At 39.8% G+C, this 27413-nt stretch overlaps 1 protein-coding gene across 1 annotated transcript in view; it reads right to left on the bottom strand.

Moving 5' to 3' along the window:
• Positions 1-27413, bottom strand: part of FRMPD4 (FERM and PDZ domain containing 4) — a 120958-nt gene that overhangs the window by 32646 nt on the left and 60899 nt on the right. The gene's annotated exons all lie outside the window — the stretch shown is intronic.

Here is a 27413-nt window from a genome sequence, read left to right as displayed (position 1 = left end):
TCAATATTCATTGTATTATGCTGTTTGACAGCTTCTGAGGGCAGTATTAGGTAAGAAAAGGTCGGTTGCCATTTTGTTGAGATAGAGTTGATTTTCTGTTGGTTTTACTAATTTCAAACACAATTAATTGCTTATTTATCTGATATATTGCCTGGCTAACTGAAGTGCAACTGATTTAGCATGCCTGCACTGTTCAGCAGTACAAACTAAAATAAATCACACTGTATTGGTCTTATACATTATCATCTTATATGGCATATTCACATCACTGAATGCCATTTAAAAGCCAACAAGCAAAGAAAATAGAGGAGAGACTGACAGACTCGTAAGAAAATTGATCTGGAATATCAGGCTGTACTTGGTGTCTCCCTGCAGGCCAACTGGGCTAACAAATTCTACTTCTGCCAAAGCCATCAGCTGTGCAAGAGACCAGAGTTGGGGGTCAAAGATTTGGGTAGGGGACACTATCCCCTACCTACAGTAAAATTTGTAAAACTTCAATTTTTACCTGTTTCTTATTAGATAAAATATTTGTATCATTACACTAAAAGAGGGTAGGTAGACTTTTCAAAAGGAGGGATTAAAGGCTTTGATTTTTGTTTGTGTTTGGAAGAACAGAAATAAAGTCAGATTAGAAAGCTTAAAAAAATGAATGAGGAGCTACACATTGTGAAAATGAAATATTCTTCCACAAAGCAGCATAATTGTATCCCCATTATGTAATATTATAAATACTGTAAGGAGCTTCCCATGATTACTTTTTCATTTTAAGAAATCATGTTCCAAACCTAAACTCCAGAAGTGATTTATTCAATCATGAAACAATATTTACACCTCTATTCACAGTGTTGATTTTTGTGAAAACCTAGAGTGCATTTTTAAGATCTATAAGTTATAGAAAGCATTTCTGGAAATCTCCACTGTTGTATTATTCCATATTATTCTTCATTTTTATTCTTGAAGACTTTACTGTTTATAGTTTTAAAAAGGAAATTTCCATTCTTTAGTTATTACTTTTGACTAATAACTGGATTCACTCTACTTCCTCCTATTCTACCTACCATATTTGGGGGAATCTGAAAATATACAATAATGAATGTAATTTATCTCAAGACTCTCACAGTCATACCTATGCTATATCCAATATATCATTGCCATATCAATCTAGGTATAGGAGTAGACAGAAAAGGCTGCAGAGCTGTTAGCTATGGGATAAACTGCAGCCTTGAGACAAGTACTCCATGCCCAACTGACCTCTTCAATTACTTTAAGCCCACTAATTTATGTTTTTCATGGACTTGCTCTAACTTTACAACCATTCTTACCTCCTGCTGTGCAGCTACCTTAAAGAGTTACCTTTAAAAAAGGAAAATCAACTTCTCATGGAAATGTTTTTCACCTCTTCACTATTCTCAGATAAAATCTGTCCAAGTGCCAGTATAGGCAAGATTCATTCTAGACTAACAAGAGCTTTGTTTTAAATCAAAAAGGTCACTAATTTTAAGAGATATTTTAGGGATGAGACTTTCTTACAGGAAAATCACTTGCTTTGGAAAGACCTTAGACCCAGGACTATTTATTCAGCATTTGAGGCTATAATAATGCCATTTAGAGTATTTGAATTCATGCATGATACACATTTACAAAGCAGGTGTCAAGCACAATTTATAGTCCCCTCATCATTAGAGAAAACATTTTCTCTAAAACACATGCTACATACAAAACACAGCACAGTTACAAGGGAAATAAATATTTAACCAGCAGCTGTTTGATCTGCGGTACTCACTCATGACTCCACCACTCACATTAAAACTTAACTCACGATGACAAAACTTCATACCATAGCAAATCACTTTTTACTTCCAATACTGTTATAAAACCATATATATTTAAAAGATAAGCCTTGCACAGCACTGGAGAATGCCAATTGTGTCATATATTACATCTACCACAGTAATGGAAAAATAATGAAGTGTACTGTGTACTGTGAGCTGTACTGTATACTGTAATCTGTAAGTTTTGTAGCTTAAATATATGTCTACCTATGTAAGTCGATGTATGATATCAGATTACGTGAGCTAGGCACATCACCACACTTAAACGTGAGCTACGTTCTTTTAACAAACTTCAGAAAGATGGCAAAGGCCAAAACAACAATCATTTACCTTCCCACTGAAATGTCTTTTCCTCCTGTAAGAATACAACTAAAGTAAAAAAATTAGATATACATAAGTTGTAGACATTTAATTATCTTTTGTACTCATTTGACCACGATCTAAACATTTTTCTTTCAAATTTAACTACCGTCTTTACTTCCTTTTAGAGGCCAAACCTCACTCAAGATCAAACATACACAATTCTAAGCTTTGACAACGCTTGCAGACTTTTCAGGTGCTCAGCTAACAGCGACAACAAAATAAAATATCACCACATTTCTTTCATTTCCTAGCATTATAATCAAATGGTGAGAACAAGACTAAAATCTCAGAAGTGCAATGGGAATTTCAGTGATTCATGTATTTGTCCTTTCCAGCACCCTGCACTGTGATTATATTTGTCCATTCTCCCTGCTCCTTACAGCTACTTAAGCTGTAACAAGGAGAGAATATAGATGGTTTGAGAATCAAATTACAGAACATTGTAAAGGTTAAAGTTGTGTTACTAAGTATTATGGGTCTTGGACTACATGAGGCGTTAACATTCTGCTACAATACCGGTCATTGACTTTGTCTGTGAACTTGCAACTGGAAATTGCTGTCTCTCTTTTGCTTCCATTTTAGCTGGAAGTGAGCAAGGGATGTGGGGGCAGCTGAGGACTACGTGGGAGGAGTGGGGGAACCTCCAGTACCTCGAACAACGGGACGAGGTGGCTCTGTTCTTCATACGTGTCCTACCGCAAACACAATACATGAGGAAAGAGGAAGGAGATATAGTACCTGCATTCACTCTTAAGACTTGAGAAAGGAAAATTATTATTTATAGCATATTATTAAGCCTTTAACAAGGAAGCATACTAAGTATCTCTCCCAGTGAAGGTGAAAAGAATAACAGCCCTTACTCAGAAGACCTAGGTTCCATAATTAATTAGAAACTGATGTATAATAGATAATACCGTTCACAGGGAATACAGTCAAGGCAAACCTTTCTTTTAACCCTGACTTTTCTCTGTTTCACTGACACTAGACATCAAATTCTAAAACTCCTGCTTGGAAATGCTATGCTTTGTTCTCTGCTATTTCAGGGCCATCTATTGCATTTTGGGTCTCCCTATAAGTAACAAGAACCTGAATTTCATAGTTATAGGGTTAGATGCCATGATTTGAGCTATAATTCAGACTACATTTTTGAAATAAGGAAATGGAACTCAGTCAAAAACTAACTGCAAAATGTAATAGGTTAGCTCAAATACCATATTCAAAGCAAAGCAAAGCAGAACTCATCTTCAAATTCTAGCACCCAGGCTAAGAAAAATCATTCAGCATTTGAATGTCTTTCATTATTATAAAGATTAAGACAATAATGAACAAAGATTTTGCATGAGAAAACAAAAGTCACTCTATTGTAGTACATTAAGAATGATTTCAAAAGGATCATTTTGATTTGAGCTGTATATACATTTTTACATAACATCCGCACTCTTCTACAGTAGTTATCTTCACCTAAGGGAACTCTGAATTTCACTTCTCTAGACTTCTATCATTTGTGACAGCTCCTGGGAGAAGAAGAGCTTGCCCCAGAGATCTGCCTGGATTTACCTCTGAGGCTGCAGAGACCTTGGTGGGACAGAGTAGGACTGTCTTAACTTGTATTGCCTGCTCTGCTGATAGCATGCAGCTCCCGTTTGCGTGTCTCTAAGCCTTGCAGTGATGCGAACCCATCTGGGTAGATCTGCACTGCTGAGTGGAGGGGGAACCCTGATAAGTTGGTAAACAAACTCAGGATTCACTTAAGCCCATGACATGGGGGCAATGCAGAGGGGGCAGGTGGAGAGGGACTTCTCAGGAAGACTATGACATTCCCTGAGGCTATTTCTGTCACAGAAGTGGTGCTGTGCAAACACATGGGTATAAGCTAAACACCGATGCTCACCAGGCTTAAATCTGCGTAAGTACAAAGTTACCGATGAGACCTCAATATTAGCTCAGGTCTTTGATGCAATGAAAAGATCTAGGGTTGTGTAAAGGACCCCTAAGAAGTCCAACTTCTCTGTATAGGAGAATTTCTCCAGCAAAAACCACGGAGGGAAAAAAACACACACACTTTTTCCAAAGGAAACACTGCAGCACACAAAGTACAGGCAATGTTTCTAGAATTCAATGGCTTTTAAGTGAGAAGTACAATAAATTAAACTAGGCTGAAAGCCATGTTACTGAAGGCAGATTGCTTCTGGTCTCTGAATTCCATGCACCTATAGACAAGCATTGTTTATTTTAGTAGCAGGTGGAGAATCTCATCTTTCCAACCTTAGGAAGATGATACTTTCCAGTAAATTCTAGGAAAATACAGAAAAATAAACTTTGTCAAAACACTGCCCATGCATAGTACAAGGACTGCTTCGGAGTGGCAGTGGTATTTCAGTCTGTGCCTGTGCAGCTGTTTGTAGTGAGTCTTTTCTGTGAGTCTCTTGGAAGATCCTGTGCACAGGCAGAGATGGGTGATCCTGCCATCACGCCACACAGGTAAGACTGGATATGCTCTGCATGGTTTTACATCTCCAGCTCCATCTCAGGACACAGATGCAGGAGCGAAGCAGGCAAGATAATCAGCCAGTTGTTGATGAAATCAGGTATGCGATCTCCAAGGGGGGGGGGTCCTAGTTTGGGGAGGAGGGATAATATTGCATGGTATATAGATAGAGGAGATAGGATGTGAGGCCAAGGTCTTGCTTTGTGGGTGGACACATGAGTAACACCAAGGAAAATGATGGGAGCATCAGGCTGGGGCTGTTTTTTCCCGGGGTGAGAGAGTACAGAACATAAAGACCATGGGCTTCAGGTCTTATTTTTGGAGATAGGAAGGCTGTGTTGTAGTCTCTGATTTTGGAAGGCAGAAGGATGACACTCATGGCTTGGAAAACTGGCAACTGCTGCTTCCGCTACTCTTAATGGTGGTACCTGCCCTTAGCCTCACTGTCAATGCAGTGAAATACTTGTGACATCCAAGCAACTTAAACTTGTGAACTCCTGAACCTCACAGATTAATTTGAATAGCTGTGCTGCTTCACAAAGTCCGTAAAATTTAAGTCTACCATTAAAGATGAGAAGGTTTTCAGCGGCGGAGGCAATCTGCACAAGAATCTGGGAATTTTACAGGATTCCTATTGAATGTCCGAGCCCTAAAAACTGTGCAAGTAATGGATGTTGAAAATGACCACTGCCACATAAAATAGAAAGATACAAGTGCAAGATTATTACTGCTCTGCAGGATCAAACAGAAGCAGAAACACAGCTGAGAGAAAAGATCTTCTGACTCTAACACAAATAATTTCAATAACAGCATACAGAAAATTACTGTCCAAGCAAACTGTGTTTTTTATAAATGTTCTTTCTTTTAAAGGTCTGGCATGGTGTCATAGTCAATCTTTAAAATCGTCACAGTCTGCAACTGGCACTAATTGGAGCCCTTGTCGGCAGTCTCAGTAAGGGGCCAACAAGTGAGTGTGTATGCAGGCTGAATTACTGCCTCTTCCTCTGGTAGAAGTGGTCCCTTCAGATCAGGTCTGTGGCATTTTTGCAGGGGTACATACAGGGGATGCCATTTCAGATGCCTCTGCCGTAAAGGCTTTGAGAATAAAAAGGCCTTCCATTCTCTAAGGCAGCCCATCTGTCACGCTTGCACATGTACCAAATTCACTCTGTTTTCTCTTTTATTAGCACTGTGGCCAGAAGTACCCTATGAAGTTCCTGAATTTCAGTAGTTCATTAAGACCTACATTCCCCTCCAGCCAAAATAATTTTCCCCTCCAAAAGTACCCCAAGTTGCTTTATATTCTCAACTATAAGGTTATAGTTTTTGTAACTGAGTTACTAAAATGCTAGTCAAACAATAAATACCTATGTGCACTGTGCAAGACTATCTTGATAAGACTGTTTAGAAACATCAACAGCAGCATTATGTTGCTGTCTAGCAACGTTACCTGCAGTCCATTACCAGATTGTGTCCTACGAGTGCCTCGTTATTTCATCGGTCCATTGTGGAGTGCAATTCTGAATGTCAGCAATATACAGAAAACACTATATTGATTGGGCTTTTCTTAAGCAACCATTTTCCTACTTATATAGATCCGACAGCTCTCAGTCAGCCTCTGACAGGACCCGTATTTAAGCCGCAAGATGGAGTAGATAACAGATAAAGAGTTATTAGCTCTGGAGCCCTTTATTTCAAAAGAATCATTATTTGCTCACTTTGGCCAGCACAAAAAAAGAGAGCCAGATGGGCATGGATGTGCATCCGATCAAATGAGACTTTCATCAAGTCAAACCGTTAGCATGTTTCAGCCACTCTATCATAGCGTAAATGACTTCATGCTGCACGAAGATGCTATACTCCCACAGAGAAAAATGGATGTGTTAAGTGTAGAGCTTACTCCCCTATTAATTAATTGTTCAGCTGTCCTCTTCTAATTAGACTTTCTGCACATTAGTTTTAAAGGATCAAAGGCAGATAAAGTGCAATAATATGGGTCTCTCAGGCCACTCATCCAGGCCAAAGTTTCAGTACTAGTTTTCCTACTATTAACTGTGAAAGCTTCAGTAGCTCTGAGGAAGAGTTATTTCTCAAAGTGTAATACATAAGCACAATATAAGCAAGACCCAAGAAGGCTATTTATGAGACATCTTTAAGAATGGTGTTACAGAGATACTGTACAATACTATCAACATAAAGTATTTACAGAACAGGGTGGTCTCACTTTAAAAGGGGCAGTTCCTCTCCCTTGAAAATATCTCATCCTTATTTGTCAGATCATGTTGTTTCCATCAGACAGTAATGACTTTCAGACAGCATTTCTGTGGGTGTTTTGAATAATCCCTTTTAGATAGGGCTTCTAAGTGAGATAAGTGCAATTCTATTTTTACATTCTGCAACCGCATATGTGCATAAACTGGTAGGCGCACAAATGCTGCCCACTGCATACACTACTCAAGTAAGTTAAACCCATGCAATTAACTTGGTAACACTTATGTTTTGTACTGATGTACTTACCCAGGACTTCCAGAAACTTGGACTTTACCAAAACTCTTTGCTCTGAGGTTTCAGAGCAAAAGGCAAAAAATAATATTCTAGAAAATTTGATCCAATGCTGACATGAAAGATCATGCTTTGAAACACTGGAATGACCTCATGTACTGATTCTCAGGTCATCCACCAGAGATGTGGAGATGCCTACAAAATCTATCTTGATTACACAGTCATTTCTTAATTTTAACTTTCAAAACTGGAGCCACCATGAATCTGTTACGGCTGCGTATGTAGTCACAGCAAAATGGCATTTGAAAAACGTTAAATGGCATTACAAAACTCCTTTAATATTCTAAATTTTTTGAGATGCTTCTGATGTTCCAATTGGATTCAGAATTCATTTTACTGGGACTGGGAGATAAAAAAGCTAGAACACCTTGAATGCTTTCCTGGACAGTTCTCAGATGTTTCTCTAAATAATCTGAATTAGATTAACAGAGGCTTTCTTGTGAATTACTGAATTTTCAGCGGCTGCTTAGACATCTTGATGCAGTCATGTAGCCATTTGAATATTTACCTTAATAGTAAAAAAAAACAAAATAATGAAATTTGCAGAACTCAGGGAAATGCTGAACTTTCCAAACCCTGAAAATTGGTGTTATGCCATTCATTTACCTTAGTGCAAAAGAGAGACTCAATTAATAGTTTGATCTAGTAACTGAAAGGGATGTTTCAGAGAGTAAACCTAACTCTGATGCCCACATACTGAAAGCTTGTTGGTTTTGTATTGTTTTTTTCTTTGAAAAAGAGACAATGTAAATTTTCACTTAAGAAAGAAATTCTCTTTGCTAATAGTTTTATGTCCCTCTTTCTGTTGGCAATATGTTACAAAGTAATAATCATCCCTTTTATTTAATAATTTGGTTTCTCTAGTCTCACTACAGCTGACCTCTCATGCACCATTGGAAGTGAAAGTTTCAATTTCATCAAAGCCGGGCTACTGCTCCTCATTATAACTGGCAGAGCAGCATGGAGTCCACTTAAGATGAGGACATCTTGACAATAGGGAAAAGAGACTAAAAGAGAAATAACAATTCTTTGACTAGTCAAACAGCATCAGGAAAAAATCAGCAGCAAAAGACCAACAGCTATGATTACGGTTTGACGAGACACTAAATCAGGCTTTCAAGGCTGTCAGTGCCAGATGAAAAACACTGTGGCCGTACACTGCGAAGCTCTGGGCCAGTGTGCCAACACGGTCCAGCAGCTCCAGCATTCTCAGAAACTCGCTTTGCTTAGGCTTTAATGAAGCAGATTTACATTGGATCAGGTTATTCTCTCTCCTTAGCAAATGCCATAAAGTTAGCAAAGAAGCCAGCATAACCTTCACGACATGTGTAATGGCTAATTTCACAGAAATGTGACTGTATGCCTAGCTCATACTCAGCTTAAAACTGTACTGGTGACTGAACAAGGAGCTGCTGCTTTTGACAACAACCTCCCTGCCTCTAGCGGTGCCCTCCTTTGCCTGCAAAGGCTTGGCAAGAGTAAGGCCGTCGATACACCGGTATTAATACAATGCAAATATTGTTTCATTATTGCTTCTACTCTCCCAAGAGTCTCCCTCTATTCTGATTTTGTCATACTTGGACATACTTTGGACAGGCTTGCTTTACAGCAGCATTTTGCACAGTGAAGTCTTGATCAATCGAGATAGCAGAAGAACAACAAAACAAGTAATTCAATAAAACGCACCACCTAATGCCAAATACTTTGAACGAATAATTAAGACTATGAACTAAAATAAACAATGGTATAACTTTGTTGTTTATGCCTAGTTACAAAACAAAAGCTGAGAAACAAGGAAACCATGTACTCTAAAAACACGTTTTAAAATGAATTTGGAAATAAGGAAGTGAAACAGAAGACAGCCGAAGAAGGCAGAAACTGCACAGAAGAGACTCCTATATCAAAACATTGCAAAAGAGATCTATAAAAATTACATATTAAAGAGGAAAGATCACTAAAAATGATGAAAAAACCTTATTTTTTTATGTGACAGATTAACCATAATCTTTTACAGTCAGAGCTTCATTTTCATTTGTTCTGAAAGCAACAGAAATCCTTGCTGCTGCTATTCATAATCTGTACTTCACTGATATTTGCACTTTGAGGTTAGGGCACTGTGTTTGTAGTAATGTATAGTCAGGTGTTCATACACGTCCTTCATTCCTGCAGCTCTTCATTTTTTTCTTTTATTTAATGCTTTTTAAAAAGCAGAAGAAAATCAGATACATTTGGCTGATTAAATGCTAACCTGAATCTATTGAATAGTTTAGAAGCATCTTGTTTTAGAGAGTTATTTGGGCTTTTATTAGTAATACGTAACAATCATATAGTGATTTTTATGTCTGAAGTACTTCACAAGCATTTTATTAGCTCTAAGTAATAAGGCTAATGAAGAAAAAGAAATTAAGAAGAGGAAGACAAATTCAGAAACGAGATAAAGCTCTTGAATTTGGAAGCATATTGTATTTTCAAGCACTGTATTATATACTTTTCTCTGTTCAATATTATTGGCTTTATTATTGTTCCTTAAGAAAAAAATACATTCATTCAAAGAGAAAATGATATTTTCCTTTCAGATGCCTGAATGCTATTCATGTTGCTTTTAACTCTATCTGCTTTTTCAGAACCAGGCTATCTGATCCAATCTAAGATTATCTCTATTCTTTGCTATGGAACAAGTTATTATTGAGTATATTTTAAATAATTATGGACTGACGGAAATAGTTTTAAGAATAAATATTCCAACAAAAAAAGATTCATTCAGTTTCTCATTAAGTAAAGTTTCAGTCGTCAGTGGCTGGGTTTTTGTGGGTTTATTATTATTGTATCTGTAAAGTTAGACAATTGGTGGACACTGAGCTGCAGAGACTAATGCAGAATGATTTTTGCTTACTGAGCCCGGAATAGAAAATTGGTTGGTCAGATGCCAAAGACATATCCATGTGCCAGTGAAGCAGTGTAAATCACAGCAAATGTGATTTTATAATGATTTGGATGAGCAGCCGAACAGGCGACTCCTTTTAAGCTACCAAGCACGTGGCACAGTAATTTGGACAAGAGCAGACTGCACATGTAAACTCTTTGGTCGCATTTATGTCCCCACAAAAAGACATACTCACTGCAATTTTCTTTTCAACTACAAGAATATTTAAAAAGTAGACTGATACAAGGAGAAACTGATTCAGAATTGTTGTCAGCCAGTTAACCACTTGTTTGTATTAAATTACACTATTTATTGAACCCCCCCACCATAAATATATACAATATATCCAGAATGTGTAAAATTCAAAGGTTTTTCTCCCCCTTTCATTTTAAACAAAGGCCCAGTTATTTATTGTGTTAAAATCAATAATAAAGTATGTCTTTAAAAATCTATTCTGTTTAAAACTCTGTCCAAGCTTTCAAAGCTGCATATTTTGTTAATTTTCAGTGAATAAATCTAAAAGTTTGTGCTAGTTCACTTAATAATGTATTTATGCTCTCATACCCTTCAATTTGTTTCCCTTTTGTATCAGTAGAAGTACTTAACCTGGTTTACGTTTTCATTGGGACAAAGTATCAATAACAAAAGCCTCACTGAAAAATTAAAAAGTGAATGCACAGTGCACATAAATGTGATACTTAAGGGATAACTTAAATTTCACTTAAGCAGAAATCCTTCCTTGATAAATGCAACAATACTGCAAAATCTAAAGGGTGAAGGAGTGTTTGAAAATGGGAAAAGAAAATTACCCTGCAAACATGAACCAAGTAGAAAATGATGAACGGGCCCATTTTTATATCCGCATAGAAGATGAAGAGATAATTGCAGTGCAGTTAGACATATCGATGTTAACGTTAATCCAGATACTACGGGTAACAATAGCAGTAAAAACGTGATGCCGCTCTGTTCAGCATCGGTTATCCCCCAAGAAAACACCCACACTTGTCAAGCCAAGTCCGTACTTTGCTATCCATAGCAGCACAATTAAAATTCACTTGGGTAGAGGCACACGTGCTGCAAGCCCTCCCTGCTCTGCGGTAGAGGCAGGCAGCCCCAGCTGGCCGCTGCTGCTAGAGCGTAGAGCTTCGCCACGCTGCGAAAATGGGAAAATTAACCAGTTTCATCATTGTCCTCTCTCGCTCCTCAGAAGCTGTGGGCAACAGTCAGGACCAAAGAGAAGGGCATTGAAACATGTGTCTCTTCTTCAGGAAAGCAGTGAGCGGGAGCTGGTACTGAAGCTGCTCCTGGAGGCGGGAGGAGGCAAATACATAACTCTCCAAAGAACTCAAGCCAGAAGGTGGTAGGAGGAAAGATGGATATTGGTATAGGGAAAAAAGAAAAAAGGACTGAAATAGGTGACTTGCTAAACGGATTTTGCAGGTATTTTCTAAATAATTTATTTGATACACTTGTATTTTTCCGCTAACCTTTGTAGCTGATCAGTTACCACTTGCTGAACACATACATTTGTTGCCCTAAAGAGAGTTATATGTAAAAATCATTTGTCAAAGATTATGTGCTGTATGGAGATATTAAATCTTTTGTGATCGTGGCAAAGCGTCAAATCGAAAAGCTAACCCCAGAGCTACGCCAGCTGCTGTGCGGAGCAAGGCTGCTACCTCTACCCTCCACTGGGCCTCAGCCTTTTCTTTCTTCTGTGGGACCCAATGTGTGCAGCAGTGCTGCTTTTCCAAGCAGCAGAGTAAAATTAATGACAGTACTAATACTAGATTTAGACTAGCATAATTTAATTCCCAGTGAAATGAATTCACTTATTTTACCCTTTTCATTGTGGAGTTTCAGTGGGGGAAATGAAAGCAGGGACATCTCTCATCCTGGCTGGGAGGCATTTCAGGCCTGTCCCCCTTTTCGCTTTGAATGGCTTCCAGTACGTATTGCACTGAGTGCTTCCACATGAACAAAATACACAATAATGCACATAATTTCCTGAATGAATATTAATGCTGATGAAGATTAGGAACTAATATTGCCAGAGTTCTTCTTGAGCTTATTACTGCTAGTTAATACAATGGCAGCTGAAAGGTAACCCTGTTGATGTCGTCCTTATGAGTATAAAACACGTCTTTTCACAGAGCAACCACTTAATCAGCTTTCCAAGTGGATACACCCATAAAATTAATCTGCTAGAGTAATTTGTTAAAGGAGTTGGTCCTGAGAAGAATTATTTTTTATCAACAGACCTAAATGAACCTACATTACTTATAACTAATCCCTCTAATAGTAACAATGCTAGGCATCACAGGCTGGTGGCACCACAGGACGGGCACCCTACCTATCCAAGGAGCTGGCAGGAAAAAGGCAGAATATCCTGACAGGGAATCTGGCTAAGGATGGAGGATGCATTTGCTGCTCAGGTAAACTGTACGGACATCCTAACAGCATGATTTTAGTTCCCATTCCTCACATCTCTTTTCCTACCCTTTCCTTAGCTGCATGCCATAAATAGCTGCATTATCACTCAGAGAAACTTATTCAGTTCAAGAATAACTTTCATTCAGAGAAAAGACACTTCTTTATCAACATTACAGCTGAATAAAATAATCTCATTACAAACAGATCTCTGCTTTCTGAATCTAAAATAAACAGGGAAGGAGGTGCATAAAAGATAGAGAGGTTTAGTTTATACACACTTACCGGAGAAAGAAATTCAGCTTAAAAGTAGGTTTTTGTCCTCTGGGATAAAACGGATACTCACCACTAGTCTTGTTCTTAAAGGTTTTCACTCCACAGTCAAAATAACTTCAAGAGCAAAACATTTCTCCTAATCTCATTTTATGCTTTACTAATGCACACAGAGAAAAAGAGGAATCTCAGCCAGATCTAGTAACAAGATATAGTTTGGTGAATGCATTAGTTTATCACCTGTACAAGGTAATTACATGTGCTTCAAAGTCCTCCTGGGCTTCAGACATCATAACAATTATAAGAAGTTTCTTACAGGTAATTTAAGTAACGCCTTTGTGTACAACTGCCTTGCTGTACCTTCAGAGCTGGCAACGAAACAGTAGATGTTCTTATTTCAAAATAGATTTAAAATTATGAAGCCAGTCACCAAAATCTCCCACATGGAACTTGAAGCACTCAATAATTTTGTCTACATAATGAAACAAGAGCCCACGGATGGCTGAATCTTTTCCATAGTAATTGCTTCTCTTATAGGAATTGCTTCACATCAGAGTCAGATTTTCTCAAAGACAAAGGCAGTTTGTGTTCTCTCTTCTAGGATGAAACTTAAATGTAGAACTGTCTGCATACTTTACAGTTTAGCAGCAGGCTGATGAGAAAAAAAGAATCTCTGCTTCATAACTGATGATCTCCTCTCCGAAGCTGAAGACAATTGCCCTACAAAGTTTGTATCAAGACAGAGATACCATCACCACTTTCCTGCATAAAAAATTATGATATTTCATTTTGAAACTTGTTTTGACTTATTTTGATGGCTGAACACAGAGTAGATAAAATATATGCTGAAAAACATTTACACATTAAGGCAAAGTGAGCTTAAAAAAATTCTCAGGTTTCCTAAATAATCCACAGGTTGTTCCTATGACTTGAAGGGCAGTGTTGGAAAGAAACGCCTGAGCCACTGTGCTCAGGCCCCTGCGGCAGCCAGGCTACCACGCAGCACAGGTCAAGCCTGGAAGGACCCCTGGCCATTCACTCCTGGCCATGCATAGGGAGGCTTTGACAACTACAGACAGATCTACAGACTCAAACACCTTCCCTTAGGCATGCATGCTATCCATGTTAGAAGTGCAGAGTACCTTAGACATTGTGTTTACCAGGAAAACAGGAGAAAAAGAGAATGGTGCCAGCTGGTTACACCACTTTTCCAGAAAGTTGGAGATCTGGCATTTATGTCCTCTAGGGCTTGAGAAGGTTCTTTTATTTCCCAAGAGAGTGCTGAGCCACCTGTCCAAAAGGCAGGAACTGCTGAAGCTGTGCCACTCGCTAAAGAGGAATTTGCAATTCATGGTGCTGGAGAGAGAGCAATACCCTGACAGAGGCTCCCCTGGAATGGCCACAGCCTTTGCTCCCAACATAGCTGTTGTATTTTATATAATGACTATTTGACACAAAATGCTGAAGCAGATGTAGAGTCTTACGCAAGTGCTCTAAGCACAGGCTATTATATAAAGGGGTGAGAGCACACCACTGTGGCTGCCTCTGGCTGCAGTTGTGAATAAAACTGTCAATAACCATCTTCTCTGTGCAGAATCCAGTGCTGTCAGCATGGGCTGCACTTATTCCAGGCATGTTCCTGGGACTGAGGGCAGAGAAGCTCACTCCTTGAATTGCAGATGCATTTAGGTGACAGACTACAGCTGAGATGCTCAGTCCAGCCAGCATAACTAACAACTCCGGGCACTCATACTAGCAGGATTTCAGTGGTGAGATTCATCCCACATACCTGTAGCTATTTAAAGGCATGAGGTATCATGGCTTAAAATATTTCTCTACACACCTTCTATAATCAGAGAAGAGAGACAGCTGGAAACAGATTAGTTTCTCCAGTCTTTGGAACAGCTACAGGCAACTAGCTCAGGCTAAAGGCCTGACTTCAAACCCCTAGATATTACAAATTTTCAGCCAGGTAGGTGAGCAATTTTACTATTGAAAAATTACCCTGGCCTGTCACATGCAGAAGTAGATCAGCAGTCAGTTCTGTGCTTTGCATGCAGGGTTTTAGGCATCTACACTCCACTATGGACACTGTGGGGCTGGCTCTTGAAGTCCAACTCAAGTATGATGCATAAAAACATGCATCTCACATATAAGCAGACAAAATATCTTCAGTGAATCTGAAAAAAATGAGATAGTAAGTCTTTTCTCCTATAAAAAACTCCTATGATGGACAAGCTCAGGGGCTTGCAAATTTTTCTCTTAGGTACACATTCCATTCTTTTATTGAACAGTTGATACTGTTATTTCATTGTTTTTATGTTGAGGACTTTCATTTAAAGCTAGTTGATGAAGTCATTAGGCAGCACAGCTATCCCTCACCTTAGCTGCAATCATGAGATAAGCAAAATAGCTTCAAAAGTCTTATCTGCTCATTTGTACACACTGAAAATGATCTATCTGTGAAAGACTAAATTCCTTGTTCCAAGGACATGCATTAAAATTTAATTCTCAAAGGGGGCACAACAGAAGACTTAGCATGCAAAGGATATATGTTATTTAACAGCTATACGTCAAACTGCAAGATTAAAAATAGACTTTTCAAAATGCAGTCTGACAGAAATCATGGTAAAATCCCCTATGTTCCAATGGACATAACATTCTTCACTATGTGCTCACATAGTAATTTTTCTGATCAACCTGGAGATTTCTCTGGAGTCTAATTAACTGTGAATGTGATTTTAAAACGCAAATTAAACCATTATTTTAAAATTACATTTAGTGCTGATGCAAAGTGCTAGATTAGGAGCACTGGCTTATGAAGTTTCTCCAGAACTACAGGTCAGTAGTTTGTGGCTGAAGCGTAAGAAAGGAGAACAGTTAAAGTCTACCCTCATGCATAATTTTGGCCTTTAGGTTGGTGCTGTCCGCTAGAACAGAATGGATACAAGATCTGAACAGAAAGGTCACAGATCAGCGATAACAAATTTTAATCACTTGCAACCCAGCCTAGACACAAAACTGGCCAGGTGCTTCTCATTAATTCCTCATAGTATGTACGGCAACAGAAGAATAAAAAAACGAGTTAGGAATTGAAAATTAATAATCCCTGATTCTCTAGCGAATGATCTCACTATTAAAAATCTCTTTTAAATCTTGCAAACCAATCTTTTTGCATTTCAGTGATGCTAAAAGATGTGCTCAGTACATGAGCTCTCAGTCTACAAAGGAGCGACAGCCACAAAATTATATAAAGGAAAGAGATAGGGGAGAGAAGTTTCCTTATAGAATCAGATTCTCAAAATTAAGCATATTCTGCATCAAAAAAAAGTGAGGAGGGAAAAAAACTGACAGTTTGGGGGGATTTCTGTTTGCTGCCTGTCTTTCCCCCACCCTCCTCCCAACTGCAGCTTCCCAGAAAATTTTCCAAGTCCGTATCTTCCCTGTGGCTCTTCTGCAGAATACAAATCCGATTTCCAAAAGGGAAGTTTTAGGAAGGCCATGTAAAGAGGGGATCTTGCCTGTCAAAATCCAGCAGCTCCACATTTGAATGATGTACTATCAGCATCTAGAAAATCAATTAAAAACAATAGACTCTCCTAGTTCTTTGCTTCATCCTGTGAGACCAAATGTCTAACTTTTGCTTAGCTGTTCTGCATGCCACAGTTGCCAATATCATTAACCTATTTAGTCAGCCTGATGCACTTGAAAGTTCTGCAAAATGCTTTGGAGGTAAAGTGACTTTTCACTTTATTCACACCGCTGCTGCTGTCTCACTGCAACTGCAGGGAGCTCCCAGTCTGCGCAGAGGCCTCAGGACCTCTTTCTTTCCTCGACCTGGGCAAAAAATTCCACGTGCTCCAAAGGTGACCACCTATTTTGGCTGACTGCATGCAAATCGATTGGTTATACAAAGGCAGCCATCGGAGAGGCTTATGGATTTATGGATCCCCATGGGAAAGTGCAGCTCCACTAGGCTGACCCTCAGCCTCCAGCTCCTCTTGCCTTCCTGGTGCCTGGCTCCACACTGCCCTGCTCGGGAGGAGCAAGGGCAGCAGAGGCTGCACCTTGCACACCCGTAGTCTTTTTTCACCGTGTCCGGGGCTGGGAAATGTTCCTGCTCCTTCCCATGATGCCTGCCACCAGCCCATCTACTAAGAAGTCATGTCGGAAATTATAATGCTCTGAAAATGGAGGACTTCTTCCCCTTTGCATAGTGCAAGTGAGATCTGCATGCAGAGTCATTTCCATGCACTGCAGAGGGGAACCTAGAAGGGAAAGGGGAAGAAAATGATAAGTTTAACTCTGATCTCCACTTGAAGGATCCATATATATTATTAAGGAGATCTTTGACTATATGTACAGCCAGCAAAGGGAAGATGGTGTTATGGGCCATGGTGTGTCAGGGAGAGGAACCAGTAGGAAGATGCACTGCACTGTAAGGGAGTAAAAGACCAGAAGCAATCAAGAGTACTCAGAGCTGCTATGGGATGTTCAGAAAAGGAAGGGAGGAAAAAGGAGAGTAATGCCTTTTCTAACTAAAGGGATTGTATAGATAAATCTTCCCCAAGAGAAAATATTCTGTTTATAAGTCCTTGTGTGGTCTCTCTGACCTTTCTGCGAAACAATTGGAGCTGGTCCTATCAGATACAAAATGCTGGAATAAATGGACTTCGGATCTGATTTGGTCTGGTGATTCCTGAATTTCTTTGTTCCTTTCCAAGTGAGTAATTCATTTTATAAAAGCTTTTGATAATGCTCACGTTCTGATGTTGCACAGTACACAGTACTGACATTTTTGGTTGACATTTGCTTTTCATCAAAGTTCTTGAACTTCAGCAATCACCACCGGAGTATTCATTAAATGGAATGTAACTGTAAGTGCTGAATCTAATAAATTTGTCTGTATAAAATGCTTAGCCCAGGAAGGAAGATGATTTCACTGAAAAACACAGTACCATATATGTTGTAGAGAAGAGTGCTATCAAGTAACTACATATTTTGTTTTCCTGTGTAATCTCTATTTTAATAGATCAGTGTTTTAAATAGGGAAACACTTCTGATTCAGTCTGCTTCAGGTTTCCAGATCTAACATTGTAATGGCAGAGGAGGACTAGAAAATTAAACCAATGTACTTAAGGGGAGTAAAAACAGGAACATGAGAATTAATGAAACTTGATTTTAAAAACTTTCCTATTATTATTATAAGAAAAGGTATTGATGATGCATATAAAGGTACTTCTTACAATCCAGCAGGTAAATGGTTAAACTATGTGTGCCACTTGTGAGAAAGGGGATGAGGACAAAGGTAGCAGAAGAGATGTGGCAAGAGGGGCTCTCCTGGGCATGGTTTTCCATGGTCTCCTTAAACCTCTTTTCATGGTAAGACTGCCTCAGGAAAGAGCACATGAACTGATTTATATTGGAAACTTTACCTCAGTACTGTCAAACTTATGCATTAAATAATGGTGCATCAAAGTCCACCATGACTTAAAATTCATTAATCCAGATACGATAAATTGGGGATCTTTTAATTGGTTTTATCATTTTTGGCCTTTCAGAGTTCATGACTGTACACACTTTCTGCGACCAACAGGACTGGGCTCTTACTTCTAAGCATGTCTGGGCTTTTCAAAAAATCATATGAATGCCACCAGTCATAATAAAACTGCCTAATGGTTTAACTTGGACATGACAGAAATACAGGGAAAGAAATCCCAATGGTCTTTCAGTAATCATATCAAACATAGTGACTGTTTTTTTTCTCTTGTATCTAAAAAGCAAAGTTGAAGGCTGCTGCTGCAAGCTATGCATTTCCGCTGCCCTCCATGATATTTTGCACCCTGCCCAGAGATGCTAATGTGGAAATAGGACAGCCAGACCGTGATGCAATGAAAAAATGGTAGTAAGCATGTGCATAGACCATCCTACTGAGGGAAAGTCTACTTCCACAAAACTTTCTAAAAGCTGTGCTTGATTTCATTTATTTCCACTTGTCATTTATTTTCATCTGTACGGGTCCATAAAACATAGCGCAATAAAACACTCTTGCAGTGTCTTGCCCATGTTTTGTTTTGGAACATATAGCCTCAAAGTTCCAAATGCTGGAACACATAGCATCAATGTTAACCTTAAAATCAGGTTTGTCCTATTTGAAATACCTAATTTTCATCTGGTGTTTTATAAAGTTCTTAGCAGGCACCCAGTTCACGAGAAGGGGACACAAGCTGGGGAGAATGAGGTAGAGTGATGGGAACCGGACCTGTAACGGTTGCAGTGGGTAGCCACTGGGAATGCCATGTCACAAACCACTCCTTGGACTGCCCTAGATCAAATAGGTAAAAGCTTTCTTAAAGTCTGTTATATTGTCATCTGACAGCTATATCTTCCATAAATTGGCAGACTACAGGTACAGTTGCTACAAATAATGCATGAGGTAATCCATAAGCAGCCTGAACCCTCTGAAAGCAATTAAGAGAGCCTTACAAAGCCTTAAAGAAGCAGGCACCCCTTGCCAGATAACAAAAGTTAAATATTTCTAGAATGCAGTCAGTAAGCATTTTAGTATTTTAAGGTTATGGACACGTTGTTTATAGAGTCAACATGTAGAATATCAATCACACTGTAAATTCAGAGCTGCCTCTGAGCTAAAAATCAAATGGACATTTTTATTCATGTCTACAAAAACAAGTCCATCATCTTTCTCAAATAAATAAAAATAATTAATTTACAAAGCTGTAGAATTGCTTTATTTTCACTTGACTGTTTAAATAACTCAGGCACTGGCAGAGTAAGGAAACAACACTATTACTACCACTGTATCATGTTTTAATAATTGTAAAATGCTACTTTTTGTTACTCTGCTTACAATAACAGTACTGTTTAAAAGCTACCAATGACAAATTCATTTTTGACCAAAGAGCCACTGATGTTTGCCTCTAGAAATTAAATTAGACAAAAAAATCCATGTTTACAATGATATTCCCTTCTCTGAAATAACAAACCTGTGCATCACTGCTGCAGTACTGAGCAGCAACCAGTATCCTACTGGGAAACTCATATCATGCTGCCTTATGTATCAGATATCTAAATGAACAGTCTTCACAAGAGTCTTTTTTTCCCCTCATTGTTAATGACATATATGCAAAAGCACTGTAATTATTCTAAAGCAGCAGCTGAAGGAAAAGCTCTCATGGAGATCATAGGTAATCCATCACGAAGGCAGTACTATGCAGACAATTCAAAATTCCAATATTTTTTGCTTGAGACAATTTAACTGTTCAGAAGCATCTACCAAAGACTTATACAAGCACTTACTGGAACGTTTTTTTAAAAGTTTACTGTTTACTCAATAGACTATGAATTCTATGCAATCTATGAAGTGTATCATTAGAATGTTTTACAAACGGACTGTAAAGGAGCTAGTGAATGTACTACACTATATATTTTTGTAACATGTTGTCTTTTTAATCTAGACATTAAGAGTAACCCCTACTGTAAATAAACTGCTACTCAATTAAAAACTAAATCTTAAATTAGTAAATCCTAATCAGATTATGACACTTCTGACAGTCTTTACCACAATTTTCTTTTCTCCTGTTTCTGACATTCAGAACTTTAATTGCCAACACAGAGATTTCCCAAATGTCAGTGCAGAACAACAACTAATACTAAAAACTGAAGGAAACACATGGACACAACAAAACTGGATGTGCTCAGCACTCTGTATCAGAAGAGTAAGTGCTAATAATGCTGCATTTCACTTCCACTCAGTAAATGGCTTACTAGCCCAAGTGCACAACTAACAACAACAACAACAACAAAAGTCAAGAGTCCTGCATAGCCTCAAGAGAGCACAGACGGACAGAATATCACTACGCCTCACCACCAGCTATGAGCAAGGCTCTGGAAGATGCTCCGCATGATGATAAACACATGCAGACAGAAGATGGGCAGGGGTGACATTGAATAAGAGTCTAAAAGCAGAAAGTTACCACTGTAAGATAGGGCTACCGATTTTGCCAGCTTATTGGAAAAGTCAAACACTTCCACTAAGGGCTACTAATTCCACAGGTACTAAGCACACAGTCTGGTCAGGGCATTGGGAATGAGGCATACTGGTTTTACACACATGCATAGACTCTTCACGCTGGTAAATCCGAATGCTGATGAGATTTTGAATGGTTTCTAACTGTAGAAAATCAGCCATATCACAATAAAAGATACACTTAGCTTTTTAAGCTACTTACAATCAGAATTTTGCAAAGAGATAGGACAGTTATCACTCCTACGCATTCAAAAATCCCAAGGGCAAAACATTATCTACATCTGACTTCCTGCAAAACACAAGCCTCCTAACCTTAGATAGGAGGTACTTTGTGAAGGCCTTAACTTCTGCTTGAGCTACAGCACATCTTTCCAAATACGTACAAGGTCTTCATTCAAAGACTTGCAACAATGGAGAATGACTGCAGTCCTCCAGAGACTGTGCCAGGGGACATTTGCCTCTCCCCCAAACACGTACTGTCTCTGTCCTCTGCCTCAGTTTTTCTAGCTACAGTTTCTCAGGGCTGGACTGTATTTTTCTGCCAACCCAAACAGGTGTCTGCTATCAAAGCTCTTCCTCATTCAGGTGTTCCCATTCAGACAGAGCCATCTTGCTCTTATTTTGGATAAACCAATTAGATAGAGCTTCTTATGTCTCTCACATAAGGGGACAATTTCTGGCTCATTTTTGCTGCTTTTCCTGAAGGACCTCCAATTATTAGCATACCTATACAAGTGGACGACACTGCAGACATTGTGTGGGTTTATATCAAATTTACATTGTCCACCTACTCCCACTTGATATTCTCTTTCTTTTTATATCCAACTCATTCTGTCAGTTACACACCACACTATTTTGAAAGGTCAGATTTAATGAATTATTTAACTTGTGGCAAGCTGAGGCATGAAATGCTACCTCTTGACTGCTACTGGTAGTTTTACCCTAGGCCGAGCTTCAGTTGTGTGAGTCAAGCAGATCAAGACAGGAACAGCCACAGTAACAGCTCTAATTCAGAAGAGCAATGGCACATCCAGAAGAGCAATGGCACATCCATGCTGCACTTCAGTTGGGCCACACTTATTCTGGAGCAAAACTTTTACTTACCAGAGGCCATATTCAGCACACTGTGCTGGGAAATAGCACCTGCCTTGCAGTGCCAGCACATGGCTTCTAGATTCCCTACCCTAAATATAAGAATTTCTGGAATTTGGCAGCTATTACCCCAGCTATTGCCACATGATAGTAGTGCAATCAGCTAGAGGTGGGAAGATCCAGTGTTATTGCCACATCACACTGCACATCCTCCCTGATGAGTAGCCCTATCTATTTAGGCAGTTAACAACAACGTACAGGGTCTGTATGATTTCTTTGAGGCTGGTTTACAAAACACCATGCATTCTCAACAGCTTGCTGCATGCTTTACTCTCTGAGCATACTGGACCACAAAGGACTACCTTCCCCCATAAAAAATGCATAACGGACAACAGGACTAATCCTGAGATGCAGAGACCATGTATATAAGTCTTGATGCCCCTGTATGTTTCAAAATATACCTTTCTTGCACGATCTCCTCAGGTATCTCCCCCTTTACCAGAGTTGGCCAGTCTTGCCTGATCTTAGAGTCCCATTCCCCAAAGGCTCCTCCCCCCCTGTTCACACAGCCCTTCAGCTCAGAGGCTGGAGAATGTGATCTCACAAGTCCTGGGCTCCACTACCCACCTTGGCCAAGGTACTGCTGTGGAAAAACAGCAGCTATGCCATTTTTCCATAGGGTCTGTGCTCTCCCCAAGCCTACTGGTTTTATCCTTGTTACTGGCTATGATCGCTGTCCCCAAAGTCAGACTCAGCAAACTCAGCCCCAGACTGGATTTCTTCTCCCCAGCAAGATCATTTGCAAGAGAGCTCTAAACAGGCTGGCAGAAGAGTGAGTGTCATGGAAAAGTACATGGGCGAAGCTGGCAATAGACCTACAGATGCCAGATGCAGGCAAACTTTCTCCAGCCACAGAATCAAAGAATGAATGGGGTTGGAAGGGACCTCTGGAGATCATCTAGTCCAACCCACCTGCTCAAGCAGGGCCTATTAGAGCAGGCTACCCAGGACCATGTTCAGATGGCTTTTGATGGTTCCCAAGGATAGAGACTCTACAACCTCTCTCTGCACAACCTGCTCCAGTGCTCAGTCACCCTCACAGTAAAAGAGTTTTTCTTTATGTTCAGACGGAACTTCCTGTGTTTCAGTTGTGCCTGTTGCCTCTTGTCCTATCACTGGGCACCACTGAGAACAGTCTGGCCCCATCCTCTTTACACCCTCCTGTCAGATATTTATACACATTGAGCCCTGCTCCTTCTCTTCTCCAGGCTGAACAGACCCAGCTCTCTCAGCCTTTCCTCGTACGAGAGATGCTCCAGGCCCTTCATCATCTTTGTGGTCCTTTGCTAGACTTGCGCCAGTAGGCCCATATCTCTCCTGTACTGGAGAATCCAGACCTGGATGCAGCACTTGGGGCACAGCCTCATCAGGGCTGAGGAGAAGGAGCACCTCCCTCTACCTGCTGGCAATGCTCTAATACAGTCCAGGATACTATTGGCAATCTTTGGCACGAGGGCGCGTTGCTGGCCCAATTTCAACTTGTCCACCAGGACTCCCAGGGCCTTCTCCGCAGAGCTGCTCTCCAGCAGGTCAGCCCCCAGCCTGTACTGGTGCATGGGGTTATTCCTCCCTAGGTGCAGGATCCTGCACTTGCCTTTTTTGAACTTCACGTGGTTCCCCTCTGCCCTTTTCTCCACCTTGTCAAGGTCCCTCTGAATGGCAGCACAACCCTCTGGTGTAACAGAAACTTCTCCCAGTTTTGTATTGGCTGCAAACTTGCTGAAGGTGCATTCGGTCCCATCATCCAGATTAGTAATGAATAAGTTCAACAGGATTGTACCCAGTATTGGCCTCTGAGGTACATCACTAGTTTATGGCCTCCAACTCAATTTTGTGCCACTGATCACAACCCTCTGAGCCCAGCAGCTCAACCAGCCAGTCATTCCATCATAGAATGCTATCAGGTTGGTTAAGCCTGATTTCCCCTTTATGAATCCATGCTGACTATTCCTGATCAGTTTCTTGCCCTTCATGTGCCTAGAAGTGGTTTCTAGGCCTAGCTGCTCCATCACCTTTTCAGGGATCACGATGAGGCTGACCAGCTTGTACTTCCCTGGATCCTCCTTCTTGCCATTTTTGGAGACCGGAGTGACATTTGCTTTCTTCCAGTCAGGCACCTCTCCCAGTTGCCATGACTTTTCAAAAATGATTGAGAGGTGCCTTGCAAAGACATCAGGCAGCCCCTCAGCGCTCATGGGTGCATCCCATCAGGGCCCATGGACTTGTGTAGGTCCAGTTTGCTTAAGTGATCCCTAACCTGATTCCCCTTCACCAAGGGTAAGTCTTCCTTGCTCCAGACTTCCTCTCTGCTCTCAGGGATTTGGGATTCCTGTAGCCAGTCTTACCAATAAAGACTGAGGCAAGGAAGGCATTGAATACACCAGGGCCCCTGCCCTGTTTAACAGTGGCCTACATTTCCCCTAGTCTTCCTTTTGTTACTGATGTACTTGTCGAAGCCCTTCTAGTTGTCCTTGACATCCCTTGCCAGATTAAACTCCAGATGGGCTTTGGCCTTCCTAGCCCCATCCCTGCATGCTCGGACAGTGTCCCTATATTCCTCCCAGATTACCTTTCCCTGCTTCCATATTCTGTATGCTTCCTTTTTACATTTGAGTTTTGCCATGGCCAAATGCTTCAAAGTGCGTTGCCCAGAACTGCTCAGCTGGCTACAGCAGCCCATGCCATGAAGCAATCTGTTACTAGGCAAAGCTTCCAGCACAGTGAGTTTACACGGCTGCTGAATCAGAACAGGTCTACGTAGCAAGCACAGGATTTCTACAGCCCTCAGTGGCCCCAAATGTCATTGGAGAAAACATGCTGAGGCAATGCTAGGCAGTGCTGCTACTTGTTACGGTGCTTGTTTTTGGCCTGGAGAGCTGGTGCCGCACACTGCATCTGTCCCTTGACAGGGGCCACATGCTCATCCTCACCTCGCTCCAGCCCACAGTGGCATGCACAGAAAGAGCAGCGCTCAGCTCAGAAACTGCCCAGGAAGTCCTTCATGGAGATCAACGTATTTGGACTGTGAGAAAGCCTCAGTGGGTCGAGGTCTGGGCTTCATAACCCCTCAGCAGAAGCTTACCAAGGCATACAACCTCCAAAGTTGTTCCCTAGTAAACCCCTAGGAGTACAAGGGAGTCCACCGCACCCCCACGTACACCATCATAATGCCAGAAAGCTGAGAGAAGGTTTTGCTTCATGGTATTGGAGTACAGGGACCTGCCCTAATATTATTTTTGCTCCAATTCAAACAATATATTGTGAAATACTGAAACTTTCAGTTTGTCAGCCTGAAATATCAACTTTGCTTTGAATCATGCTAGCATCCTAACTCTGTCTTCCTGAACTCCCCAGCATCTCACAAGAGTTGTAGCTCTAGCTGTTGCTGCCTGACTTCTAAAAGGCAGGTGACACCCACGGCCTCTCTTGGGGACCACTGCCTCCAAGGAGATCTTATTTCTGCATTTCCCATGGAAAATACCACTGACATCTACTTCCCCTCATGGAAAATGTCCATGAAACCTCATTATGTTACAGCCCAAAGTGATTAAATCAACTATATTTGGTATTTTTACAAAAACATAAGCATTATATATACATATATGAATAGCTAGACTTGTATATTCTATGAACACTGACATTCTAAAAAATGTAAAACTAGTCAAATGATAAGGGTTTAAAAAAAATCTATGTTCACATCATTCACTATTTTAATATGTATTTTCCTAGTAAAGTGGAAATGAGAAGCGAGTTTCTAATAGTGGAGAGAATCACAATGACATTGCAGAATTGGCATTTTATTTATCACCGTTTTAGGAAGAGATAAAGGAAATATTTCAAATAAATATTTTAAAACTCTCTAAAGCAACTTTTCTTGTAGCAGATAGGATGTACAAACTGCACATAATGCCATGATAAGAAGGTTTTGATTAAAATGAGATGCACAACTTCAGGCTCTCATTTCTAAGTAATGCATACATCCCAAATCCATGACTCTAACAGCTTTATGTAGCACATTCCCCTCTCTCTTCATATATATGCAGACATATGCAAACGCATATACATGTTTGCAGAAGACATATTGTATGCTTATGATATACGGTTTGTCTAATAAATGGCCCTAAGAATTACATATTCTCAGTATAGTCTACATATTTAAGAGCATAAATAATACAATCTTTTCTTTCTCCAAGAAAAATATTGCGGCAAAAATGTGTGTTGAGTTTTCCTTCACTGTCATATGTCATTATGTGATACATTTCCTCCTTTAAACCCATGCCAGTTTGTATGAATTTTTAATGAACTCAACAAGCCTGCTGGACAGTGTAACATGATTATAATTGGTGTAGAACACTAAGAAATTGCTTCAATACTTTATAAGAAAAAAATGCTATCTTTACTAAAGCGTTTGTTCTAATATTTAATTAAAGGCTTTGAACACAAACAGAATTTCAGATAAAATGCAGAACAAAGGCATATTTTTAGTTGCAAAACTGTAATTTCCACGTAAAATTGGAGTAGTGTAGACAATGACACAAGATAAAGAATTAAAGAGAAACTGGACTGTAAACTCAACTACTGAGCAGTTTTAAATTTTTTGCTCTCCTCTAAAATCGAGAGTTGTTGTTATTATTTTTGTTAAACTGTTAGGAATATGATATTTTCCTTTCAAATTTCAGGTACATTGTAAAGATGCACAGAAAAGAATACAAAGCAGGAAGGCAACGTATGGAATGAAGATTTCAGTACAGTGATTAAATCTCATGACTCCTACAGTTTTTATGAAATATACACTGTGTGAGCAACTGATTTACTTCTCTAGAAAACAAAATGTCTTTTTGCACATTGCTTCCTGAGTAACGGACCTGATGAAAAGTTTCAAGTGATCATCATAAAATGGACAAGTTCTACAGTATAAGACGAGAAGACCTTTGCCTCTCTTGGAGTCTTGTTTGACCCATAAACTGTACAAATTTGGTTTTAACTAAACCTGCAGCTAAGCTGACCTACTTAATTTAACAGTAAAGACACTGGACTACAGGACTTTTCTCTTGTACAGTAAGTAAAGTACATTAAGCTTTAGCCTGCCTAGAGAGGAGTAAAAGCTAACAACAATTACCGTTTCAGCACATACTATGCAAGAAATGCATATGGGAGTTATGAGGGAGACAGGGGTCAGAGTTTATTGCATTCTGTGTTCATCTCTGAAGTCTGTATTTTGATATTTTGGTATTCTTTGTTATTCTTGTTTTCTCAGAACAAGACCAAAACAAAGTAAGACCAAGACCAACATTCTTGGAAAGTCACCTGCTGTGAAATACACATAATGAACCTTTCCCC

This window comes from Apteryx rowi, unplaced genomic scaffold (assembly GCF_003343035.1).
Source record: "Apteryx rowi isolate R43461 unplaced genomic scaffold, aptRow1 scaffold_196, whole genome shotgun sequence".
In the NCBI taxonomy this organism is placed as follows: Eukaryota; Metazoa; Chordata; class Aves; order Apterygiformes; family Apterygidae; genus Apteryx; species Apteryx rowi.
This window is presented reverse-complemented; position numbering and strand designations above follow the sequence as displayed.